This window comes from Hordeum vulgare, chromosome 4H (genome assembly GCF_904849725.1).
Source record: "Hordeum vulgare subsp. vulgare chromosome 4H, MorexV3_pseudomolecules_assembly, whole genome shotgun sequence".
Taxonomy (NCBI): domain Eukaryota; kingdom Viridiplantae; phylum Streptophyta; class Magnoliopsida; order Poales; family Poaceae; genus Hordeum; species Hordeum vulgare.
Genome location: NC_058521.1, coordinates 291,346,744 through 291,355,147, shown reverse-complemented (window position 1 = coordinate 291,355,147; position 8,404 = coordinate 291,346,744).

Here is an 8,404-nt window from a genome sequence, read left to right as displayed (position 1 = left end):
TACCCACTATGGCGTTTTCATAGCCATTCCGAGATAAATTTCCATGCAACTCCCACCGTTCCGTCTCATGACTTGTGCCGTCACTATCATATTGCCATTTCATGGTCGCAAGATAGCTAGCGAGATGTTCCAACGTCATACGCCATGCTAGATCGTTGCACATCCCGGTACACAACTGGAGGCATTTCCTATAGAGTCATCATCATTTTGAGCTTTGAGTTGTGAGTAAATAAAAGTGTGATGATCATCATTATTAGAGCATTGTCCCATGTGAGGAAATAAAAAAAAGAGGCCAAAGATCCCAAAAATAAAAAATAAATAAATAAAAGAGGCCTAAGAGCCCAAATGAAAAAAAGAGAGAAAAAGAGAGAAGGGACAACGCTACTATCGTTTTCCACACTTGTGCTTCATAATAGCACCATGTTCTTCATGATTGAGAGCTTCTTGCTTTGTCACTACCATACGCTAGTGGGAATCTTCATTATATAACTTGGCTTGTATATTCCAATGATGGGCTTCCTCAAAATTGCCCTAGGTCTTCGTGAGCAAGCAAGTTAGATGCACACCCACTAGTTCTCCTTTTGAGCTTTCAGATACTTATAGCTCTAGTGCATGTCTTGTATGGCAATCCCTACTCATTCACATTGATATCTATTAATGGGCATCTCCATAGCCCTTTGATACGCCAAGTCAATGTGACCATCTCCTCCTTTTTGCCTCACAACCACCACCACACTCTATTCCACTTATAGTGCTATATCCATGGCTCACGCTCATGTATTGCATGATAGTTATAAAAAGTTTGAGAAAGTAAGAGTGCGAAGACAATTACTTGGCCAATATCGGGGTTGTGCATGATTTACATTAGTTGTGTGAGGATGATGGAGCATAGCCAGACTATATGATTTTGTAGGGATAACTTTCATTGGCCTTGTTATTTTGAAAGTTCATGATTACATTGCTAGTTTGCTTGAAGTATTATTGTTTTCATGTCAATAGCAAACTATTGTTTCAAATCTTACGGATCTGAACATTCATGTCACGTGAAAGAAGTTGCATAGGACAACTATGCTAGGTAGCATTCAACATTAAAAATTCATTCTTTATCACTTCCCTACTCGAGGACGAGCAGGAGTTAAGCTTGGGGATGCTTGATACGTGTCCAGCGTATCTATAATTTTTGATGGTTTCATGCTATTATCTTGTCAAACTTTGGATGTTTTGCATGCCCTTTATATATTTTTTTGACAAACTTATTAACTCAGTGCCAAGTGCCAGTTCCTGTTTTTCCATGTTTTTGACCCCTTTCAGAGGAGGATTTTGAACGGAGTCCAAACGGAATGAAACTGCCAAAAAGATATGTTCCGGAACAGAAAAAGATCGGAGAACCGGAGAATCAGGGCAGGGGGCCACCAGGGACCCCACAAGCCCTCATGGCGCGGCCAGGGGGGCCCGCGGCCCCCTGGCTTGTGGGCTCCCTGAGGCCCCTTTGCCCTAGATTTTGCGCCTATATATCCCCAAAAATTCCACAAAAAATCAGGAGATCATCGAAAGTACTTTTCCGCCGTCGCAAGCTTCTGTCTTCGCAAGATCCTATCTGGGGCACATTCTGGTGCCCTGCTGGAGGGGGGATTCAGATACGGAGGGCTTCTTCATCAACACCATCACCTCTCCGATGATGCGTGAGTAGTTCACCATAGACCTGAATGGGAGAAGTGCTTGGTTTTGGGTTCATACTGTGCAGTGACCTCGCCCAGAGACAAAAGGGGTAGCGAGGCACGCATCGTGTTGTTGCCATAAAGGGTAAAAATATGGGGTTTTCATCATTGGTTTGAGATTATCCCTCTACTTCATGCCATCTTGCTTAAGGCGTTACTCTGTTCGTCATGAACTCAATACACTAGATGCATGCTGGATAGCGGTCGATGTGTGGAGTAATAGTAGTAGATGCAGAAAGTATCGGTCTACTTGTCTCAGACGTGATGCTTATATGTCTGATCATTGCCTTAGATATCGTCATGACTTTGCGCGGTTCTATCAATTGCTCGACAGTAATTTGTTCACCCACCGTGATATTTGCTATTTTGAGAGAAGCCTCTAGGGAACACTATGGCCCCCGAGTCTACTCCACACCATATTTTCAGCCTTACACTTTTTACGTCGTTGCACTTTCCGCCTTCAGATCTCACTTTGCAAACAATCTTGAAGGGATTGAGAACCCCTTTGAAGCGTTGGGTGAAAGCTCGTTTGTGTTTACGCAGGTACTCTAGACTTGACGAGACCCTCCTACTGATCGATACCATGGTTTTCAAACTGAGGGAAATACTTACTGCTCCTTTGCTGCATCACCCTTTCCTCTTCAAGGGAAAAACCAACGCAAGCAAGTCTCCGTCAACGTGTCAATTTCTGGCGCTGTTGTTTGAGAAGTAGCAGCTACACATGAGCGAACTGCTCATTTTCGAGCAGTGGCTGGCGACACCGCAACATGAGATCCAGCGGCCGAGGCAGGCGCGGGATGAGCAGGGCCGGTCCTGAGATTTTGGGGGCCTAGGGCGAGACTAGAATCTAAGGCATGTTGGTATAGTCATCAAAATAATAGTCTGTATATAGAGAATGTTAGTAGTAACACTTGCATGCTTTTGAAATCATTATCATAAAATTTTCTTCTAACATTCATATATCCAAAGTCATTGCCAGTGATATCAACATTCATCTCATCTAAAAATCCCATATGAAATATGAACTTTTGCGAGAGGCACCTTTAAAATAAATCTTCCAATCCTAGAAAATGATAGAATTAACACAATTTAATTAGAACATATAATTAAACATACATATGCTACATGTGGTACATATCCATTCAGTGGATTGAACTAACACACCTTGATGGCTTACTTGTATGAACGCGTGCACCAGTATTCTAGCGAACTGTTAGGAGCAGCAGGGAAAGATTTGATTGAATAAGAAATTTTTGATTGCAACCAAACCTAAATCGGGTCAGCGGCAAATCACAGGCTGACGTCCGACAGGGATTTGTTGACCATATGCACCATACGACCTACGATCTATGAGCTTGGATTAGGTTTTTGTATCTGAATTTGGGGTAGTCGGCGGGATAGAGAAGGAGAACGAGCACCCATAGATTGGAGGACAGAGCTCGTTGGTGTACTTCTGATATTAGTCCAGCGCCAACAACTCAGAATCGGGGGCCGAGGGAATAGAATAGGGATCGTCGCATTCTGTAGAAAACTGGCAACTGCAACTTGATGAGATGTCATGCACTTGTGGTGGGCTACATACGTTCGTTCGTATAGTTTTGCGTCTAATCCCCGGGCCATGCCCAAAAGCTTTTTCTTTTGAGTTGACCAAGCCTATAGTGCGCACCTGTTGGGGGCCCCTTGGACTCTGGGGGCCCAGGGCGGCCGCCCCTCCCGCCCCCTCAGGGCCGGCCCTAGGGATGAGGCAGGACCTGGCCAATGTGACTCGGTCCCGGACGGATCTGAGGGCGGCGGAGGCAGCTCCAGCAGGCGAGGACCAACGTGTTGGGCGAGGAGGGGAGCTGTAGGGCTCGGGCCATGGTGAAGGGCAGCGCGGTGGTGGGGGTTGCCGGCAAGCGCGAACAATGGGCAGCGCGATAGGGCATGCGAGGTGGAGGCGAGAAGGTGCCCCGATGGCAGAGCCCTTTCACGGATGTGGCACTTCGGCGAGGGATGACCATCGAGCACGGGCGCGCTCCTCGCTGTGGGGCTGCCGCGACTGGTTGTGGTCGCTCAGATATGTCTAGGTTGGCCACAGACAATGTCCAAGGTGGGTTTTTTGGGCGATTTTGTGCCATTGGATGCGGATCCCATGGTCTAAATTTGGGCCTGGGGTAGGATTATGGGGGAGGGAGGAGGTGGAGCTTGCAGGTGAGGTTTTTAAGGGGGTGGCTGCAAAAATAGCTAGGGGGAACTCTAGAAAGTGAAAGTCTCTCTTCATAGGGTGGGTTTATACATACGAAATGGTCTATCGTGGGATGGACCTTGTCCGCCCGATCGCGATCCGAAGACGACAAATTAAGGGAGGGGCTAGGTGCGTCTAGTGGGCTATGTAGATGGGATAGGAGGGGATGAGAGGGAAGGTTGTGGCCTGTGACAAGGTTTTTAACACCGGAAACGTCCGATGTTTGACCGACTATATGCCGCCATAGGTCTATCCGTTGGGGTATCAAACGACCTCCGGTTGTGATAAAATTTAGCACGCGACCTACCTACACTAAAACAACACCGCATGCCAACTATAAATCCAATCTGAGAAAGTCTCATACACACTTCTAAGATAATGTTCTAACAATGTCGCGGGCGCGTGCGTGTGTGGTTGGTCCTGAAACGGTCACCGACAAAAACGGAGAGAACCAACAACTAATGTCAAACGCATGTTTTGAAAATTGATGACAATGGAGTGCCAATGCAATGCGGGTGATGCACATGATGTAATGATGACTGCGACAACAAATAAATCACATGGGGACAATGGGATAAAAGGGAATCTTCTGGAGCATTAGTTCCGGCCTGTTACACCTAGGCTGCCAGCCTGGAAGCCATCCTATGATCAATGGAGAAGAAGAAGAAGAAGAAGAACTCCAAATAGAAAAATCATAGTGCTCACATTAAAGTATCGCTTAACCTATACCCAAAAACTGTCGATTTATTAATCTGTGAGCCATAGGGGCTCAACAATCTCATTTTCAAAGGTATCAAGACAAGCAAAGCTTAATGGGTGACATATGGTTAAGTGGAGAGGCTGCAGCACAAACTAAGCATTTATTTGAGTGGCTAACTTACAAGTACAACAATAAGAGGGGGGTGATCTACGCGTAAATGCTCATGAACTAATAACGATCAAGAAATGATCCTGAACACCTACTTTCGAGTCAAGCATAACCCCATCATGTCCTCTCTCCGATTCAAAACTCACGAGTAGAAACAATGACGGTTCTGCACACGGTTAGTATGCTATGACCGGGTGTTAAACAAAGTTACCAATTTGCCTTGCAGGGGTGCTCCAACTCATCCATCACAAACTAGCCACAAGCTGCATGGTAAACCTCAACCACGGAAAACATGTAGTCTTCTCGGATTACCGATGGAAAACCTCGACCTCGAGATAGCCCAAAGTATCCTAAAAATCCTGGTGCACAAGATATTTTGTAAAAGGTAAAACAAATCTAGCAAGGCCGCCTGACGTGTCGACGAACCCGATAAGAGTCGCGTATGTCCTTCTCGGGACACGGATGGATAAGCACACAATACGGTGGCCTGATTGAAATATCGCGAGTTGTCCCGGGTTGGACCAGCACATGGTTCAAGTTTGTACCAAAACTCATGAGGAGCACTGGCCCGGGTGATTAATTATGCACGGGGTCCGAAAAGTCCCTATGCAATTTTATTAGTTACTAGGCAAATGTAGTACCAATGTTGGTCCATGCCAGAAGATTTTTTACCTAAGACGAATTATCAAGGGGGTCCCAATAACAACCCCAAGCATGTTAGGAGCGCTCAATATGGAACATACCACCAGTACACAAGTAACTAGGGTGGCAAAGGTGGAATAAAACACCAAGCAAAAGGCCAAGCCTTCCACCTTTTACCAAGTATATAGGTGCATTAAATAAAATAGCCATAATTTTGTGATATCTCAAGAAATCCATGATTTCACATGGAAGCAACTTGCACCTACAATTAGCAATGCTATAAGAAGGGCCGAGCAGGCGGTAACATAGCCAAACAAAGGCTTGTTGGGATGTGGAGAGGTTAGATGCTTTTCATAGCAATGTTGGAAGGCTTGGCATTCAGGTATAGGTAACAGACATAACGATAGAAGAGAGACAACTAGCATAACAATGATAGTAGTGGTATCGAGGGAAACTATCATCTTGATTGAGATCCTGCTTGGAAGAAGAATGAAACCATGAAGTAGACGAACGAGCGTAGTCGAAGAAATCCTCACACCCTTATCGGTTTCGAAACTGTATAGAGAAGAAACAATCCGGAAACAAACAATCTACACATGATAACACCACAACATATTCATGATATGATGCGCAAACAAATATGATGCATGTCCATTTAATTATGTATGACATGACAAAGCACAACAATCAACTTCTACACATTAAGTGATGCTCAATATGCAACGGGTTCCATATTACCGGAACTCCGTATTTAAATTACTTAGTTCACCCCGTTTAGGTACATGACAATATTGAATGTTATTAAACATGGGTTTTCATGACATAAGGTCAAGATGTAATTAAGAAATTTTAAATCGAGAAGGAGAACATACGTTTAAAAAAATATGAACTCTACATATTTAATAGAAATGCGGTTGGAATTAAACAATTTTAAATGTAGAAGAAGAATATACATATAACAAAATACGAACTCTCCATATTTAAGAGAAATGTGGATAATGTTATTTGAACTAAAAAAACATTTTAAATGTTTTAATCATGGCAAGAGGTGAAGCATGAACAACTATATCATCTATGCATTTTAAATTAGGCCGGAAACAACATATAGTATTCCCGAAACAACCCCGTATGCAATTTTTTAAATTGGACCAGATATGAACTAACCATAGTTTTATACTTATTATACAGGAAAATAAATTACACCATGTTATTCTACACGTTTTTCTAGTCAAGTCACATATACAGAATATTTTAATCGGAGCTACGGTTAATTAGATATCTAATAAATAGTTTTGATAGGTTAGTAATGCAAACAAAAAATTTAACAATTTTATCATGAATAAAATTGGCATATTGTGAAACTACATGAAATTATAATAATTTTCATATATTCGCAAACCGTGGAAACACCAGTGCTTTTTCGTCCCGAATGGAGCTGCATCTTTTTATTTAGAACGAAATGGGTGAGTCCAACGAACAACTCGTTCCTCCGGAGGACTCTAGTCACTCGGGAGTGCACAAAGATGACCAGGTCGCCCTCATCGGGACGCGAGTAGGACCCATCCTAACCTCCCCCTGGTCACTCGGAACTCTGTGCTTCTGAGCATTCGAGCCATCAATTCATCTCGTCGAGCGATAAGGAAACACCGCCTAATCGGTAGTGGCTTACTATGAAGGTGAGTGTTACAACCCCGAGTTGTTTTCCTAGTGTCTCCGAGATGCCAAGGATGCTGAAAAGTGTCTTTCACTCGTCCAGTCAAACCTCAACCAATTTGGGGGCTACTGATAGGGTTGCCTACTAAGTGTAGGGCCACGTACCTGCTATCAGAAGCCAACCTAGGGCCCCACATAGTCACTAAAGTACCAGAGCTACTGATAGAGTCTAAGTCTCACTCGAACATACAAAGTCATTCGGACCATCTCTGGTCATACGGATCGTCCCCAACACTCGGACTAAGAGAAGGCGCGGACAACAAAAGGCGTGCAACAGCCAGGTACTTCATCTCTCATGTAAAGCGCCATGAATCCATACGTTACGAGTAACAATATAGTTAGAGCTGCAGTTCTAGGTAATTTCCAAAGTTATTATCATTAAATTCCCTTGAAGTGGAGGCCGCGGGTCCAAGAGTACTCTGTATAAGCCTGCCTTGAGTTCCCAGACAAGGGTTAAGCATTTTCTGTATTCACACCCCTCCCTAACCAACACTAAACCTTTGGGCTCGAGACATAGGGTCTTTACCACTCCCGAGTGGGGCCTGAACTCATACATACGATCCTTACAACTGCGCCATCGCTAGGCTCCACCATTCATTCGTACCCCTGGTACAATTTTCAGGTTCATCCGATCAACACGCACCGTAGCGTTGGTTAGGTCCGTCTCCCGCTGCCGCCACAGTGACGCCCTCGGACCTCGTCAGCGCGTTCTGGGACGCCATCATGGCCGTGTTCAGAACACGGTTCATGGAACTCCGCACAGTGTTGTGGTCACGCTCTTCAACGTGAAGAGTGTGATGCCCATATCCACCTCCGTCGCCCATAACAGCCGGCGTGTGGAGCTTAGACGAAGACGGAAGGGCTACTGATGCTCCCCTGGACTTCTTTGGTGCCATGGGAGCCTGAGGAAGATGGTTGATGGTATATGCTATGCTCGAGAAGTTTCATGCACCAAACCCCCCTACTTGGCACACCAAAGATGTCAGGGTGCTTGAGTGACGATCTATGGGACCAGCTGGGTCCCTTTGCTACGGTTCTACAGAAATTATGGATGCACAAAGAGTATTATCGACAACAGTGTATATGGACGGTTTAGACAGGTTCGGGTCGCACGGAGCGTAAAACCCAATGTCCTATGTTTTGGTGGATTATGTCGATGATCATAGTACGAACACGCTCCCCCAGCAAGGATGCTCGAGGGATGAAGCTATGTACATGGAATGAACGGGGCTTTGACCT